At 38.0% G+C, this 20,367-nt stretch overlaps 1 protein-coding gene across 3 annotated transcripts in view; it reads left to right on the top strand.

Annotated features, from left to right (window-relative positions):
• Dp (transcription factor Dp) overlaps positions 1–20,367 on the top strand; it is a 311,515-nt gene that overhangs the window by 137,685 nt on the left and 153,463 nt on the right. The window lies entirely within an intron of this gene.

Raw genomic sequence — 20,367 nt, 5'->3', positions numbered from 1 at the left:
TTACGTTGCTAGATTCTTTAAGCAAGAAATACATAGGGATATTGGCAAAAAGATTAATGAATTGGGCAGAGGAGTACTCGATCCTGTCGAGATTAAAGCAGGATTCAAAAAGGGAATGAGGACTAGTGACAATATAATGGTAGTTAAAACAATATTAGATAAATATATCAGAAAGAAAAGAGGCAAGTTTTACATTACCGTAATTGATTTAGAAAAGGCTTTTGATTCGGTGAGTAGAAAAGCTGTTGCCCATAAGTTGGGGCAGATCGGAGTATCAGCTAAAATTATAAGAGCAATTGAAAATATATATTCGGAATTTAAATGTTCAGTCAAAGTTAAGAATGGTTTAGTAGTGGGAGAGATAACTTCTAAAGTGGGCCTTAAACAAGGGTGTAAACTATCCCCCATATTATTTTTATTGTTTATTAACGATATTTTCCACTCGAAAGAATTTGAAAAAGGAGCTTCTCCATGTCTTGAGTGCCAAGATATTCCAGGCCTAATCTTTGCGGACGATATCATTCTACTTGCATTAACACCCAGCAAGATGCAAAATAGTATTGAGGTAGAGAACTACTGCAAAGAGTGGAATTTAAAGGTCAACCCACAGAAAACCAGAGTAATGATCTGTAAAAGGGGTGTTAAGCATTCTAAGAGTGAACAGTGGTGGATGGGTAGGACAAAGTTAGAAGTGGTAAAAAAAAAATCGAATACTTAGGGACGATTATAAGTAGTAATGGAAACTGGTCTGACCAAATAAAAAGATCAAAAATGAGGGGAATAAGTGCCTTGGCTAGTAGCAAAATATTAGATAAAAAGATGCCTAACGTAGAATACAAAATCCAGGAAAACATATTTCATGCAATAGTTGAAGCTAAAGTACTGTATGGATCAGAAATTTGGGGAGTAGATCAGGGAATTGTAGCTTTAGATGTAATCGTTAGCAAATTTGCCAAAATAATTATGGGACTACCTAACTGTACTGCAAACAGTGGAGTAAGAATGATGTGTGAAGGGGTGAGTATGCGAGCTGAGATTGCTAAGCGAATAGTCAAGTATTGGTTGAGATTAAAGACTGGGGGAGGTGGTGAAATAGCAGGCTTAGCCTACCATCACCAAATGAAGCACTTAAATGAAGGCTCTATTGGGTGGATGGGGTGAAGAAGCTTCTAGAGTACATAGGAATGGGATCATACTGGGTGACTAATATTGAAAGGGATGACAGGAGATTGCATAAGAAAGTTCAAAGAGTGAAAGATATGGAAAGACAAACAATTAGGACAGAATGCAATAGTAAGAGAACACTAATAGAATTTTGTAAAATAAGTGAGAATATGACAATAAGGACACAAATGTTAACAAAAAAGGTAATGAGAGGAATAATCTGGTGGCTGATGTGAGTGTATAAAAATAAAGCTTTAAGAGAAAAAAATGACGAAAATAAATGTATTTTATGTAATTCAAATATGGAAGTGGCTCATTTGATTAAGGACTGCAAAGAAACAAGAAACTTTAGAGAGAAATACATAGAAAGGAAAGTATTGGACAAAATTCTAAATGAAAATGAACTGTACACACTCTCTAGTCTATTAAGCAGAGAATGTAAGAAACCGGGAAAGATAGCCAAATTATTTAATATTATGAGAGGTATTTGGGAAGAGAAATGTAAAGAAAACCGAGATAATTACATGTAGCTACGTTCAAAGATACAAGTAAGTAACTATTAATGAATATGTCTGTGGTAGTAGATTATAACTGAATATGGTACAAGTTACAAGTAAGTGACAGTTTGAAACTGAACAGAACCAGTGACATGTGATAGTGATGGATGCGATGATCGGACGGTCTCTCCCCCGTATTGAGGCCATCCTTGGATGGGGGGGGGGGGGGTGATGTCAGTTCATTGTTTTCAATCGGTCGTGTGTAATTAATATATTCCATTTATTCATAGATATGGAACACTATATAGTATAACTCACTAATAAGTAAGGGCGACAATAATTATAAGTTTAGTATTATGTTTCGTTTTTTATATTTGTTCAGTTTTGTTTCTTCGTTCCTTAGGTATTGTATATTTCTAATTAGTAGATTCAATTAATTGATATGTAAGACGTACTGTATACCTTCTAATGAGGTTGTTGGTTGTTTGCCCGTTTTATTTTGGTTTTATTTTAGTTTGGTTTTATTTTAGTTTGGTTTTGTTTGTTTGTTTTTGGCTGCTGACGTACAGTAGAGTTGGAATAGGGGGAGATAGGCCTGACCTATCTCAAGCTAAAGTGTTGATTCGGTACGTCTGCACATGTAGAGTAGAGTAAAGTAGTGAATAGTGTTAGGTTAGACGAAGTAAGTTGTCAATGAGACAGTGAAAGATGAGCCGAATTATGGAATCCGTCTCGGCAGTGAAATACAGGTGTGACAGCCTACATGTAGAGCTAGGCAATCCGCACACATGTGGGTTGTTACAGGAAGGAGTGGTGAGGAAATAATATTGACAGCCTAAAGGGTCTATGAGGTATCTGTTTCCGAGCCTCATGAGACATGTCTGGTCGTGACATCCCAGGGAAGGGTGGTAGCAGTTCCTCACCAGGGGTGATGTCGCGGCCAGACAGATTTAGGATAGATTTAGTATATATTCATGTAGTAGTTTAGTTAGGTGGTGTGTTGCATGTGGAGCTGGCGATCCGCCCATGTGCAAGATGCTACGAAGTAGATTTAGAAGTAGTTAAGTAGTAAGTAGTTAGTGCCTAGCTATAAATAGTCTGTGAGTGTTTATTTTGAATTGCATATTGGAACATTGTAACTGGGCGAAAGCCTGTTATGTTCAGTTCAATAAATTCATTCATTCATTCATTCATTCATTCATTCTGTAGGTCTTTCCATGTTACGAAAACAGTATTGCTCTTATGACAACAGGGTTGTCATATCGAACGGCTCTGCGCAATACCATCACGAGAAAATTGTAGCACATAAATTATTGTGAAATTCAGTATTTAAGTTCAAGATAAAAAAACGGAAGAAAGTAAGCTAATAATTACTTTTATGAACTAAAGGGGGCGGGGGATTTACAGGGGCTATTTTTGGTTTGTACGGAATCAGAGGCACACTACGACACACAAAACACCTCAGCATTGAATTGTAAGGCAAATTGGGGCATAAAATAGAAAAATATGTTTATGGGTTCGAGGGGTGAGGGATGCATTTAATAAATTTCCCCAAGTAACGAAAGGAACTACTGCGCTGTCGCATCACTCATAAAAACAATAGTAAAAATTAAATGCGGTCGTAAAACAAAGTGGTAAAATTAAAATGCGCTTAAGAAAGAAAAGCTGAATAACATAACAAAGCACATATAAAACACACGGCAACTTTTTTATCAGTAAAAGTTATGCCATGTATCGCTTCACACCACAATACCAAAATCTTCAGTAGCAATTTCTGTTCAGTACGAAAATAATATAGCACACACAAATACTATGCAATGTACAACAAACTCTCACTCAACCCAAGAAAAGTACGCACTGATTTAAAGCCTAAAAACACACGCAACAAATAATGTAGATGACGTCACTATAGAAGTGAGCTGCCGGCGGTTCACAGAGTGAGGGACTAGACGAGGCTTGTACCAGAGAAGCACAGAAGGAAAATGAAGGCAACGAAGCGATGGCTGTTCCTGTCGTGCTTCCGTCCTATAAATATATTTATGAGAAAGAACATGTTATGTAGTTATTTTAATAACTCACGGACGCAAATGCCTCATCGTTTTTATCTGCCTTTCAAAATCATTACGAAGTACAGTATAATATTCCTTAATCACGAGGAATTATGGGTGTCTCAGAAGGCGTGTGTTCACTCCTTGTAGGTCCATAAGAACCGTACTGTTTTCTTAACGTGGCATGAGCTATAGTGTAAGAACTCGAGCATCTTGGAACATGAAATCATGACACGACGATAGAGCGTGCTCAGCTATTGCTGATTTGTCTGGCTGGTTGAGACGAATATTACGTTCATGTTCCTTGATACTAGTACCAGTGGACCGGCATGTTTGACTAATGTATTCCTTACCGCAAGTACAGGGATACTTATTAAGATATAAACAGCTACTCTGAAAAAAACGTGCATATTTTCTAACAGACTGTGCACCGGCACTAATAATTGGAAAAACATGGGCCTAGAATGCGGAAACTGTGGTTGATAAAGCCACATAAAACCTGTCTAGTTTTAGGGTAATGCATTGCTTCAAACTATTAAACATTATCAGAAAAATTCATTATAGATACCTTAAGTGTTATTTTCTCCTTTTTACACCTTTTTTATGATAAAAGAATGGCTAAATATGCTATTCCGAACATTTTTACTAGACCAACGTCTATAAAATGCTCATTACAAGTACGTGAGCTACGTGGTCTTAAGGTTATCAATTGCATGTACCGGTATATGATATTGTTCAATAACAATGCAAAATATGTTCAGTTTTTGTGTGTGCACAGTAGTTGGTATAGGCTGTGTTTCATTATCAATTACGTGGGAATAGCGAAGTTTCCCTGAGGCCTTAATGAGACATTGTTGGACATTTAGCGAGAATCAGTGTGTAAGTCTGTGTGTTCTTTCACACTCTTTTGTCCACTTATACTACTTCAGACCTCGGATTACTTTCCTGTATATAACTTCTGCCTGGCATTTGATTTAAAATTAGCAATGCAGTGTTTTTGGTTTGAGAACGAGAATATCTGTATGGATCTTCTGTTTCCTTTAGCGGTCCTTTTTTAAAATATTTTCGATGTACGTAACTGACATTCGTTCTTACCGTGTTATTTCGCGTCATAGAAATAATGACAGGTGTTTTCGTGCGAGTGTTAATGTAAGTTAACACATGTATTCCAAACTACGATCTTCTCGGAGAGCTCAGGAGTGCCCTCAACATAGTGATACGCGCACGGACATCTCTTCGCCAGTCACACGGTACTGCGCAGCCGGCGCTGTGGGGCCTTGGTCCTGGGTTACAGTGGTATAGTACTCGTCATGTAAGGCTATACACTAAAAGGTAAAATATCGCCGCCCTATATTTTTTTAAAGGCTCATCATCGTTGCCAAATTGACTGAGTCATCTCAAGAGCTGAGGAAAAGTATCCTTCCGCATGTGAGCACGTCCCCTGTTCCCCCTTCCCGTCTCGGTTCTTCTCCTCCGCCACAACCAGCATATTATTAACGTCGTGCGTCTATCTGACAAGTACTTCATTCTCAAATAGTGTAGCATCAAAAGAAATCACTTCCTTTCACGTAGTTATACTTTGATTACGTACTGGAAAACAAGGAAAAGCCAGAGAGGAATTCAAAGTTTTATGGGAAATGATAAAGATAAGGAATCAGCAGTCACAACATTTATTATAATCTTTAAGAAAACAACAATAAATAATTTGAATGATTTAAACAATGATTAAACTTGAAAATCAAGTAGCGTACACATGTCCTTGAGCCAAACCGACCACCGGCTATGCACATAAATGTGAATATAGATTGAAGCTGACAAAATTCAGAATATCTGAAAATTATAACTTGGAAGGCTGGTCCAAGCCAGACCAATATTGAAATTTAACAGCGTAAATAGATATTAAAGACATCAAAAATGACCAAGTTAAATATAAAAGTGGTTTGCATAAACAATTGATCAAGGACTCGAAATTTAATGACGAACTTGAAGCCAGACTTGCAGCATTAACTTCTCCACCAGGGAGATAACAATTGAAAGAAATGGTTGCCAAACATTAAAACTGTCAAATAGTTCAACACTGCAGTGCTATAGACAAATCTTCAAAGGCAACCAGCTGAGAAAAAAAAAAAAGTCATCTTCCAGAAACAGACATGCTGACAGAAACGTAGATTGAAATATTCATACGAGTAAGGCACGAATTTGTGCAGAATGCTAAGTCCAGGCTGGCATTAATGGAATTCAGTAAAATAGAAGCGCCGGACAGGCCAGCTGCAGTAATGTAGTGTGTGCTCGGCTTGACATGCTTTCGTTCAAACAGGTGAGCAAGCCCAGGTCAACGGCCCCAAGCAAGGCGAAATTAATGCATGTCGTCAAAATGCCGCCTCCAAATGCGCGGCGAAACTATCAGCCTGGGCGAGAAGTCAGCATAGACGTTACCGCTTAGCGGCAATTATTGTGAGCTGCTCGTTGAGAGTGAGGAGCCGAATCCTGGAGAACATGAGGAGTAGCAGTCCTTAAGAAGCACTGCAGAAGGTTCCAGATCCGACAGAAAGTAGCGCTGTAAGACTAACAGTAGTAATTACTAAAATGTACATAAAAAAACCCTTATCAAAAAATACAAAAAAACGAGAAAGGGGAAGTCCAGAAAGAATATTAATAATTTCCAATTAATTAATTAATTCATTAATTAATAACATAACAAAGGCGAAGAGAACAAACAAAAGTAACCAATAAAAAAGTAGAAAGACGCGGAAGAATACATTCTCGGTACCAACTGGAAATAAGTTACCGGTGACGCAAACAGTCATGTCAATGTGAGAACATGTTCCTAACTCGCTGACTATCTTTACAAACATATATAAATCTGGCTTTAAATTGAAAAATCTGAATATCTGCATTTAAAATGGAAATTATGAAAATTAACATTCATTAAATAAAATACACACTTGTTGAACCTTGTACTCACACTTACTTGTTACCTGCTTACTTACACATACATTATTTGAAGGGCGCCAGCTGTCACTCAGTACAGCAATAATAGAATGAGACTCTTGACTATCTCTAAGGTGTGGGGTAATAAGCTTACTTTTGACAACATACCATATAAGTTCTGGGAAAAGGAGATTGGCGTTCGGTTTCCCCATTAATTTTGAGGTTAAGATATTTTACTGTCAATGAAATGAAACTATGAATTCGTTTGATAGAACAATATATATTCTTTAAATAATATATCAAAAAATAGTGAGTCTTGTTGCGATAAAACAGATGAGAATATGAAATTATGACATTGCAACTGAAAGAAACTAGGCATGAATTTGAATTCTTCTTGACCGGACATTTAACAATTTATACGAAATATTTCCCTCACTGATTCACTTGACTGTACCTTCAACACTTTGAGTGTAATTACGACGTAATCCATTGCTCTGGTGTTTACTGTAGATGTGTCACGCCTAACGTGGTGATACATCCTTGCGACTGCTTCTTCTCCATATCATCTGACTCCTTGGTAAGCCTTGCGTACCGCGTCTTCCACTAAGTGACGGACCAACCATTTGGTCTCACTCTCTCAATGACCAATAATGGCTCACTGAGTCTTCACCATCTCTCGTTCACACTGGTTGACTGACCAACTAAGGCCTCTTGATCTAGTAGACTACTTCACTGTACTGCATCCGTATAACTAATGACTGACGCTACAATATGCACCCACCTTATATAGACGTTGGTTGACACAGCTACGTAATCTCCAGAAATTACCATGACATACTCCCACAACGCGACAGATATTACACACAGTGGTGAAATAGCCCCGCGGCGACGAGTCCGTGCGCTCATTGCTAAATAAATACGATGACGTAGCCAAGGCGCGGCGATGACCTGGCAGAATCGCCACTAATCTTGCACAATGTCCCAACGTCACACTCAATCTCTGATATATACAACAATTCTCACTGTACAGGTATTGAGTGTTATACTACACATACGTATATATGCATACATCTAAGTGCAATCTTGCAAGCAACAGGCAATTGCAAAATTGAATAAAACGGATAATTACAATAATAATAACAATATCACAGATAACATAATAATAATACTGACATAATAATAATAATAATAATAATAATAATAATAATAAAATACAGATAAAATCATACAATAATAAAAATACAGATATCATCTTGTAACGGGATTTGAACCGTTACAAATGTAATGTAACCAATCAACAGGCGACAAAAAAATGACGTAAGTCCGCAAAGCGAGAGGAAGAAAATAGGTAAACAGTGTTCCTATAACCTGTGACATGATTGCGCGTCGAAGGGAACTTATAATAAATCAACGAAAAGTAACCAAACCTAAAACAATTAAGGTAAGAGCAACATCAAACTTGAATTCACACAAGTAGGTAAGGTACCGAAAATAGTGAAAATTGCCAACAAATCGTACGTTCATGGACGCATGAACCACGTACCATACCAGTTTATTCCTTTATTGATCATGTAAAACCTACAGATTACTGACGAATACCGAGGCAAGAGAAGCAAGGTTTATTTCATAATGCAATTTGTTTGAGGCACATGGGGACTTAACAACTGAAAGTATGACGACATAAGTATACGATTCCTCTTTCGTGCAACGACTGTCAGTGGCAGTTTCTTACAGTTCAACAAGCTGAAAACCCACCTAAGAGTGGGATTCCAAATTACAGTGTTTCCAGGAATGTTGTAAATATTGTAGTCTCTTCATTGGAAAGGTAAAAACGAGCTCATGATCCCCTCATGACGACATTTCTGCAAATAGAGGGCAGTTACGAAAATAAAGTACAAATTATTATTATTATTATTATTATTATTATTATTATTATTATTATTATTATTATTTCGAGTACGCTAAGGATCGTATACCCATACCGTGTTAAGGCCCTTCCTGTTTTACGTACGGCGAGTGCATTGTTCGAACTGAGCTGACATTGGCCTCCTGACGAACAGTCAAACGAACAGACGATTTCTGTCACACAAATCTGGCGTGCAGCTTAGTTGAGTTAGGTTTTGTTTCACTTTCCTTATCGCCTTGATTGCTTGTTTACATAATTCAGGCACTTTCTTAAAACTAAATTTTCACTGACTTTAGGGAGACTTATCGTCAGAAACCCTCACGAGATACATAAATAACCACAAGCCAGCATACACGATACTTCCTTTAAATTCCGCGCGAGCCGTGTAGGCCTAAACACTACACGTAGAACCGCTGGTCAGCTGCGTGGTTTTTTTCACCACTTCTTCCACAGTCCACAGCGGATTCTCATCTCATAGGCTACTGTAAACGTCCATAACAATTTGTTTAGACTTCCTACTTAATTCCTCCCCCACTTGTATTACCTTTAAAGTATTTCACTTGCGACTCAAGCGTCACAGCATCACCCACGTGTTGCTCACGGCTGGCAGCCATTATGAATCACTGTTCTCTGTTAACCTTGATTATGAATATTGAGCACGCTATTGCAGCCAGTATTGCCAACAGTTTTCTTGGATCCATCTTCAATGCCATAAACATTATGCGAACTAAACAGCAATGGGATGAGCTCGATCAAAGTTTAAAAGTACACAATGCAATAATATATCAGACTCATGTTAAATAATTATTTATTTTGCTACATACACCACCGAGAACAATAACTATTCACAGCCATCTAAGTATGAAATACAAGAGTTGGTAACGAACCCGAATAACATACAACTTGTGAAATATTTTCCATATTTTTACAGGGCAAAATGTTTAATTGGTCAAGTTAGTTCACCAGAATATCTAACCAAACTTAGGGAAGCTCCTGACTGCAGCAACAAGCAACCAACCAACATAGGAACTATTTACCGCTGCGGAAGCCTCTTCACTGACCAGAATGTTTCAAAGGGACCGCTTAGGTCTTGAGTTGACTCTGTTACCTATTGAAATCACGAGACATAACCATCGACAAACTAACCTCAATGTATCAATAATGGAGGTTTCCTTACCGAAGTATATGATAATAAATGATCAGTCAAGGTATAATTTAGTCGGCTTTCAAGCTTAATGAGGAATTAAGGAAATGCGCACACTTTTCACGCTCACTATATTTAATGTTGTATATTTCCGCCTTTATTTTGATATACGTATTACTATAACCGTATTCTTCGGCGTTTGCCTTGTGTGAACAATTCAGCTCCCTTCCTGAAATTTGCTGCTATTTGTCGGGCTGAAGAGAAACCATGCTTTAATAATACAACACAAGCAAATATGTTACATATGCATACAGTATGTCACTTTCTTATTCGTACAGTTTCATTTAGTGAAAAGAGCATTATATTTTCGACATTCAAATGGATGTTATAGTAATTGTCTTTTAAGAAATTTATTTCTGGTAGATTTCTTTTCAATGCCATACAAAAATAGAATTTAGAACAACATATAGTACAAAATACTCGAGAATATAACAAAACATGACCTTTTCCTACGTCACATTGTTATTCATACAGATACCAGTTCTTCAGCTAAACATGTGATTGAAATGAACCATAGCATCAGTCCTAATGCTTTGTGGAGTAATCTTTGGCTTTAATGTCACCTTGTCACCTGAGCTGCATGGAATGTACTAGCCTCGCACACGTTTCATGGCTGATACTGTACCATTCATGGGTCACCACTCACTTTAACTCATAATTTGATGAAACCTCTACTGTGAACCCTAGACTTCAAAAACGCCCGTAAATGTTCAATAGGGTTTAAGTCCGCGGACTGGGGAGGTCTTTTTTTTTTCTTTATTGTTTTGGAATGTTCAGACTAACCACTCTTTGTTCAGAGCAGCGGTATGTTTGGGGTCGTTATCCTGTTGAAACATGTAGGTAGTAGCATTCCCAATTTTTCACCACTTTGTTTAACATTGCTCTTCAAAATATTATTGTACACTATTTTGTCCATCGTGCCTTCAATAAAATGAATATTCCCTACACCTTGTGCCGATATACACTCCTACATCATAACCGATCCACCTCGGTGTTTCACTGTGGGAATTGTATTGGCCACATCGTTGTCCGTATTGGTCTTTCTCCACACCCTGCGGGCACCATCGGAACCAAATAGTCGATTTTAGTTTCATCGGACCAGATGACATTATTCCAAAACTCCTAGCCCTTGTTTACGTGTTCTTTCGCAAAGAGCAGTCTTATAGCACGGTTCTTCTTACTAAGATAGGGCCTTTTCCTTGGAACACGGCCATGGTAACCGTGTCGTAAAACTCGCCGGACCGTCTGAGTACATATTTCCTTCCCAGTAGCAGCTTCCAGCTCTGTCCACAGCTTTGGAGCACTTATGAGAGTGTTTGATTTCACTCGCCTCACAATAAATCTTTCTGCTTGTGAACTTGGTTTATTTTGTTGGGGTTTTATTGGCACATTCTTCACTGACCCTTCGTACTTCAACTGATTCACGACATATTGAACAGTGGCATGACTTTTCTTCACCATGAGTCCTATTTTTTGCACGGAGTGCCCTCCTAAGTGCTAGATTAACAATTATCTGTTTCAGCTCATAGCCAAGCTCTTTACCCTTGCCCATTTCTACCAGCACTCTCACAGATCTAAGACGAACACAACCAGCAACACCTCTCGTCGCACCACACTTACTTAGTATGCCCCGTTCTGTGTTGCTGTATAACGCCATCTATACTAGTCCATGAGTAACAAAGTGACTAGAAGTTTTGAAGTGTATGCAGTTTTTATTTATGTAAACACTAATTATTTTCACTCACAAAAAATTGTGCGTTGAGTGTTTACGTCTTATTACATTCCCGACACACAACTATAAATCAATAATTTCCTTAACTATACGAGCACATGGAACGCTTTATAACGAAATGGGTTGTGTATGAACAGGAAAGTGACATACTGTATGTCGTAAGTCAATAAGAATACGCAAAGGCAAAGTCTACAAAACCGTACCAAAGTCTTGACAAGACAAGACAAGGTTAGGTTAAATTAGGTCGATTACGAAATTTTCTTCCATTTGTACTGAACTGGTCTTTTATAGAGTAGGTAATGTTGCTTTCCTTTTCGGATTTTCTTGTCCCTTAGACATCCTAATAGAATTTTCTACGTAAGTATTGGACGAAAGAAGACCGTCATTAATAAAATGCTGCGTTCGTCACTTCACACCAACTACGTTATTAAATGCATTATTCGAACATGCCACAATTCTTCTTACCTGGTATTACCCATACAGGTTTAAATCCCACGGAAAAAAGCTTATGTCCGCAAATTCAGCAATACGCAATACGTAATTCTCGCAAATCACGAAATAAACCAAGACTGTATAGTGCCAACGTGCCATATTAACAGTAACGCTGAATCGAATCCAACAGTTACAAAATAATTTCATTGAGTATTAACAGGGAGAAAAGAGTAAGTTTGTACCCCTGTATAGGCTTACATGCCAGGGAGTGTAGAGGTTAGCATGTTGGCCTGTCGATTCCCCCTTGCCATGTAGAACTGATTGAAGCAGGATTAGGACATCGGGAAATTGTATTTTAAAAGTGGGGAGGGGGGCGGGTGAGTGACTCACAGTGAAAGTGGTATATCCTATAATATTTCATTGTTGTAATGCAAACTTCTTGTATATGAAATTTGAGTGTATTTATGGATAAATGTATTTACGAGTACAATCATCATGCAACAAAAAAAAAACCTACTTCACAAAATAATATATACATTTACAAATAATATACATATCCTTAGATCAACTTTTACACCACAATGAAAATGAGTAGTGTGTGTATATTTTCTGCCATTGAAGGACATGCGTGGGCAATTGCACTTTGTACCTGGTGTGACTGCAACCTTTCTTTTATATCTTCTTAAGCTTATCTGGCTTACCGAACCAGCCTTTCACGGTAAGAGGACTCAGTCTTTACCCGTTCCGTCTACAGGGCATTTTTATGGTTATTCCTATTAGATATGGGATGTTCGCGGATGTTTTATTTTAACACATTCGACAAATGTTCAATGACACTGATATCTGGAGATTGTCGAGGGGTATCTAGTAGATAAGTACAATTATGGAGTAACCACATATCTACCGTATGGGCCTTTTGTTTCGGGCCGTTGTTCTGGCAGAACGTGAAACAATCCCACAAGCCTAATTACTGTGCACTCGATCTCGGTTCTTTCCTTAATTGTCCAAATAGTCATCCTGATCCTCCACCACCACCACCACCACCACCACCACCACCGTGTTTCACCGTTGGCCGAAGATAATTATCTGCAAGCTCAGTGTTTGGTTTACGCTAGATACGGACCTCCCCATCCGATGCAGACATATAGAATTTACTTTCACAGATTCCCTGTTAGTTCTTTACCTAGTCTGATTTCAAAGAAGTATATATAATATATACTTATATACTCTATATTAATATCTGCCTGTCTCTTGGCAAAGGCCAAAGCAAAATGTAACTTCCACCAAAGTCCCAGACCGCAAAGGAAAGGATGATAGACATAAAACTGAAAATTGCAGACCAGTAAGTTTGACGTGCGTTGCATGTAAGCTTTGGGAAGGCGTTCTTTCTGATTATATTAGACATGTTTGCGAAATTCATAACTGGTTCGATAGAAGGCAGTTCGGTTTTAGGAAAGGTTGTTCCACTGAAGCTCAGCTTGTAGGATTCCAGCAAGATATAGCAGATATCTTGGATTCAGGATGTCAAATGGACTGTATCGCGAATGACCTATCTAAAGCATTTGATAGGGTGGATCATGGGAGACTGCTGGCAAAAATGAGTGCAATTGGACTAGACAAAAGAGTGACTGAATAGGTTGCTATATTTCTAGAAAATATATCTTAGAGAATTAGAGTAGGCGAAGCTTTATCTGACCCTGTAATAATTAAGAGGGGAATTCCTCAAGGCAGTATTATTGGACCTTTGTTTTCTTTTATATATATATAAATGATGAGTGGATGATGTTATTCTGTATAGAGTAATAAATAAGTTACAAGATTGTGAGCAACTGCAACATGATCTCGATAATGTGAGATGGACAGCAGGCAATGGTATGATAACGGGGTTAAAAGTCAGGTTATGAGTTTCACTAATAGGAAAAGACCTCTCGGTTTTAATTACTGCGTTGGTCGGGTGAAAGTTCTTTTTTTCTTTTTTGCGTTACGTCGCACCGACACAGATAGGTCTTATGACGACGATGGGACAGCAAAGGCCTAGGGTGGGAAGGAAGCGGCCGTGGCCTTAATTAAGGTACAGCCCCAGCATTTGTCTGGTGTGAAAATGGGAAACCACGGAAAACCATCTTCAGGGCTGCCGACAGTGGGATTCGAACCCACTATCTCCCGGATGTAAGCTCAGGGCCGCGCGCCTCTAACCGCATGGCCATCTCGCCCGGTGGGAAAAGACATAAACGCATCACCATGTTTCGTGTTGTAAAACGAGTTTCCCCCAGAAGTGTTATGTAAAGTAGAGGCGGTAGCTTATAGGACTTATTGAAATGGTATTGCACTTCGTTTAGCTTACCTTATCTTGGGTGATGACACAACTTATTAAATGGCAGTTTGCTTGTCAACACCGGTCGCATCCGGCACGGTTACAGATTATGCGGTCGCTAGTGGCAGAGTCGCATCTGGCACGCCACCGGAATTACTTCCCAAGGAAGATTTTCAATGAATTTCCTGTTTCTTTGAAATCATTTAAGAAAAGGCTAGGAAAACAACAGATAGGGAATCTGCTCCTGGGCGACTACCCTAAATGCAGATCGGTATGTATTGTAGTATCCGCCTGACATCCTTGTCTGTGACGATATGGGAGCTGCTGAGGTATGGGTGGGTGCTGAGTAATGACATTCGGAGTGCGACGAGTGCATGTGTTATTGAAACATGTTGCTCATAGTCAGTCGTGCTCCAATTGTGTTGTGTGGTCCAGTGAGGAAGCAATGGCAAACTACCTCACTCCTCGTCTTGCCTAGTCTGCCTCGTTTCGGCACTGCCATTGGTTTTTGTTGTTTCTTTACAACCGCATAACCTGAAGTGGTGTTATTCGAGGATCCAACCAGTTTCTGATCTGACAGAGAGAATATTAGCATAAATAGGTTTACAAGATTACCGTTTTCAGCTAGAGATGTGTACATGTTACTTATAACATATACCATATAATAACATAGCCGACCGCGCGGTCTAAGCCAAAGGCCTCGGGTGCAATTGCTGGCCATTAATTTTGTCACGTAAGCACCAAATGTGTCGCCAGACAAATTTTACATGCCAGCATTGTGTGACGTGGAGTGATGAATTGTTTTTTTCCGCTCTTCAAAAATCCCACTACCTTTGCTGGGTTTGAACCTGCGATCTTGAAATCCGGAGGTCAGCACGCTATCACTGATCCACAGAGGCAGCTCAAAGAATGTGCTAATGAGGTAAACTGACCTTCAAAGTGTACTTGATATATTTTGTTACTTTTTGTACGGGATCATTTGTTTCGATAAATTAACTTCTGTTTGGACAGGTATACTGTACTTGATGTAATTTTATTGCTGTGGCTATAGAAGAATTGACATACGTTACCATGATTAAAATCAACACACAGTCATTCTAAATTCCAAAGTATACACTGGCTGAGTCCAATAATGTTAGGAAAGTGTCAATTAGCATATAGGACAATTTTTCGCAAATACTATCTTTTAAATTTATTATATATTGCCAAACTACATAGGAACCTATGTATTAACCAGCCGAAATATATCTGTGATCACAGAATAGAAAGGCATACAGAAAGGAAAGTTCACTCCAGTCCATGGGCCAGATGCTAGTGTGCCTGACCAATATCTGACACATTGTATGAGTACTACCACATACAAAGCTTCAAGTGAAAGATTGTTTTATTCCTTATGAGATGTAATTCGAAAATAGTAAACAGATGTAATATGTGCATTCAAGTGAACATTTGTTTTGTGCATTTTTAATGTTGCATTTGTAAATATTTATATAACTAGCTGATGTACCCGTGCTTCGCTGTGGAATTCTCAGAAATGTGTCTGGTTTTCCCAACTGAAGTCAACATACTACGTCATTACAATGACGTCCGTAGGAATGTAGCGATTAAAAGCAATGTTATCATATAAAATACCCAATCAAATGAAAAACCGCACATTTTCTCACTTTTAACGAATAGTAAGGTACTACGCTGCCGATCTAACAGTCAAAAGTTCCAGTGCTGGAACGACTAGGCCGCAGACAGCCGCGAACATTCCTCTGCCATTATTCCTTTAAATATGAGACGGATGTGGTGATAGGAGTGGAATCGTGGTTGAGAGAAGGGGTGGGTAATACAGAAGTATTTCCAGAAGGGTATACAGTCTATCGTAGAGACCGAGGAGATAAAAAGGGAGGAGGGGTATTTATTCTGGTGAAGGAAACTTATTGTTCGCATGAATGGTTTACTGATGAAAGGGATGAAATATTAGGGATAAAAATTAGTTTGTGATAATATGAAGGAGGTGGGAATCATAGGAACATATAGGCCTGGAAGAGAGGAAAGAGACATGGAAATATTTGAGAAAATAATAGATTATACTCATAAAAACAATAATGATACGGTAATAATTGGGGGAGATCTAAACTTGCCTGAAGTTGAATGGAATGGAGCTGCAAGTGAAGCCCATGAACAGAAACTGGCAAATAAGTTAATTTGGGAGGGAGGATTTACACAAGTAGTACAAGAACCAACTCGTCTCAATAACTTGATAGATGTATTCTTGGTTAAACCATGGGAAATTGTTGATAAAACTGAGGTACTTGAAGGAATAGGTGACCATAAGGCTGTAATAATGGATGTAGGACTTGTACCAAAAATGCTTAATAAGAGGGTCACAAAAGACAAGAAATTATACAGAAAAACTAAAGTTGATGAATTTGGGACTTACCTTAAATCACAATTCAGTTGTTGGATAAGTGAAGGGAATAATGTGGATACACTTTGGGCTAAATTTAAAGGAATCATTTGGGAAGGAGAGAAGAGATTTGTACCTGTTAAGGGTAAAATGACCTCAGACCCTGTTCATTACACAAGGGAAATAAGAAAATTAAAAAGAAAATGTAGAATAGTAAACAGGAAAATCAAAGAAGGTAGGGAGAGTAGAGAAAGTAGAAAACAGCTAATGAGGGAACTGAATAGAGTGAAAAAGGAAGCAAAAGAGAATTATATGAATGGCATACTTCAAGAGGCTAATGACCACAAAGGGAAATGGAAAAAAGCTGTATTCATATATTAGGAATCAAAAAGGAAAAGGAATCCAAATTCCTACAATGGTGGGAGAAGGGGGTGAGCACTATTTAACAGATACTGAGAAAGCAAACCTCTTTAGTAGGGAATTCCGAGATTCAGTAGAAGATTGTCAGGACTTGGAAACCGTAACAGAAGATAGAGAGGGAGAGACACAGAGGGAAACAAGAAGCTTCTCATTCACAAATGAAGATATTTTCAGAGAAATCCAACTGCTTCAGCAAGGAAAAGCAGCAGGAAGTGATCAAATTACTGGGGAGGTATTAAAGACAATGGGGTGGTATATAGTGCCTTATTTAAAATTTCTCTTTGACTATGTCATAAATAATAGTGTGATACCAAAGGAATGGAAGGAATCTATAATAATACCAGTTTATAAAGGAAAGGGTGATAAAAGGAAACCAGAGAACTACAGACCAATCAGCCTGACCAGTACAGTTTGTAAAATACTGGAGAGTTTAATAGCAAAGTACATCAGAGGGATATGTGATGATAAAAATTGGTTCATGAGGAGCCAGTATGGATTTAGAAAGAAATTTTCTTGCGAGGCACAACTGGTGGGATTTCAGCAGGACATATCAGATCAGTTAGATTCAGGAGGCCAGTTAGATTGCATAGCCATAGATCTTTCCAAAGCCTTTGATAGAGTGGAACATGGAATATTATTAAAGAAATTGGAGGGAATAGGGTTGGATGTAAGGGTTATACGTTGGATAAGAACATTTCTAAATTCAATGGTTCAGAAAGTCAAAGTAGGAAATAATATATCACAGGAAGAGAAAGTCTGGAAGGGAATTGCACAGGGTAGTATAATCGGTCCGTTACTTTTCTTAATATACGCAAATGATTTAGGGAACAATATAACATCGAAAATAAGATTGTATGCAGATGACATAATTGTTTATAGGGAAATAAATAACTTTGAGGATTGTTCAGAATTACGAAGGGACCTTGACAGTATCCAAGAATGGGTTGAAGAAAATAATATGAAGATTAATGGGGGCAAATCAACTGCTACAACATTTACAAACAGGAGCTTTAAAACTGAATTTGAATATACTTTGGATGAGGTAGTTATCCCAAAAGATGGCAAGTGCAAATACTTAGGTGTGAGATTTGAAAGTAATTTGCACTGGAAGGGTCATGTTGATGACATTGTTGGGAAAGCATACAGATCGTTATATGTCATAATGAGACTACTTAAAGGATGCAACAAAGAATTAAAAGAAAGAAGTTACTTAAGTATGGTTCGTCCATTATTGGAATATGCAAACAGTGTTTGGGATCCTCACCAAGAATACCTAATAAAAGAACTAGATGGTGTACAGTGGAAAGCAGCAAGGTTTGTAACAGGGGATTTCAGGAGAAAGAGTAGTGTATCAGAAATGTTAAGGGAACTTGGGTGGGAAACTTTAAGTAAGAGAAGGGAGAAAACTAGACTTATAGGATTATATAGAGCCTATACAGGAGAAGAAGCATGGGGAGATATCCGTGAGAGGCTTCGGTTGGAAAATAATTATATTGGTAGAACTGACCACAAGTACAAAATTAGAAGGAATTTTAGCAGAAGCGATTGGGGTAAATTTTCTTTCATTGGGAAGGGCGTGAAGGAGTGGAACAGTTTACCAAGGGTAGTGTTTGATCCTTTTCCAAAATCTGTACAGATATTCAAGAAGAGAATAAACAACAGAGATAATAAATTAAATGTTAGAGGGCATTCGACCAGTGCAGGATATTGTAAATAATAAATGTGTGTGATTAAATTAATTCCATCCCCTGGTCTAAGGAGTTTGGACAGCCCAAGTAGGGGACTGCCTGTAGGGGTGAAGTACAGTGGGGACTTCGAGGGCCCTGGGACCGCTGCGGTAGCTGTGAAGGCCCTTCAGGAACTCTGAAAAGTGGTGGCAAAAGGGGCTCTGGTTAAGACGCAGCAGGTCGTTATGCTACTTCGGTTCCAAAATGGGTAAAATATAAATGTGTAAATAAATTCAGTGTTAATTTTAATCTTATACCAGTTGTATAGTATTATTAGAAGTAATTTCACATACCGTACTGTATATGAGTTGACTATGTTTGTAAGATATTATAAGTAGAATTTTGTAAACAATATAAATTTATTAAGGATGATGTGTGTGTTTAATAGAAAAAATTATTAGCGTAAATTGTATAATATTGTATTGTAGGAAAATTTTCTTCGTATCCTGTTAATTTAAAATTTAGTGCTTGACAATGTATTTTAGTGTACCATTTGCCACCGAGGTAGACACCTCATTTGCAAATAAAGTGATTTTGATTTGATTTGATTTGATTTGATTTGATTTGATTTGATTTGATTTGATTTGATTTGATTTGATTTGATATGGACACCTCATTGTAATCGGTGCCTCAGAATATGGACTGAATAGCTGGAATACTATGATGAACCAGTGTGTTACCTACCAGTAGTATCAGAAAATTTACGAACCAGAGGAAAGGAATAGCGTGCTAAACAAGAGAGATCTAACTCCCCAGCTACTTCTCGCCAATACTTACGCAGGCTGTTATACTTTGTACGCAGCAGTAATCCCAACTATCGGAGATGAGTTGCAGAAGTGAGAAAGAACATCACAACAAACAATGGTCATTGTAATGTTATTGTTGATAAATTTTATGAAGTTTCTATATTGTAGGACTTCACATTGTTTTCTTCCGACTCTCCGATATTATGACAACTTGTAAAATTATTTATAGCGTAGACTGTAGTTCCTTATTCCCAGACTTTGCATACTGATTTTCATTAAAATCTGTTTACCCATTTTCTCGTCACTCGGCGCTGATATGGACTTAGCAACAAAAATCTCAAATTCGTGATTATCTCTTATCATAGCCGATACGGTAAAAATGTATGACATAAATGATAGGAAATTTAATTCTATACAACTTTAATTATGCAGTATTTATCCATGGGACCACTAATAACGTGAATATTTGAGAATTAAATTTTAGACCTAAACTACCATTTCGCTCAGAGTGAATAAAAATTCTTTATGGCTTGGTTTATAGTCACTTATTCTCCGACTTCTGTACCGATTTTCATTAAATTCTCTTCAGCCGTTTTCTCGTGATACGCGTGCGTACATACATACGTACATACATGCATGCATAGATACATACAGACAGGGCAGACACAGATATTACGGAAAATTAAAAAAGTGCATTTCCTTGTTAGTGTTTACACGACCGATACAGAAATACAATTATTTTCAAATTCTGAACAATGTACAGACAAAACTCTTATCTATACATATAAAATAACATGTTGTAACTGTTCGACCCTAAGCTTCTCACTAGAGGAGACGAAAGTTAATACCTT

The sequence above is a fragment of the Anabrus simplex genome, chromosome 7 (assembly GCF_040414725.1).
Source record: "Anabrus simplex isolate iqAnaSimp1 chromosome 7, ASM4041472v1, whole genome shotgun sequence".
In the NCBI taxonomy this organism is placed as follows: Eukaryota; Metazoa; Arthropoda; class Insecta; order Orthoptera; family Tettigoniidae; genus Anabrus; species Anabrus simplex.
Note: the sequence above shows the minus strand (reverse complement) of the source record. Positions and strands in the feature narration are given on the sequence as shown.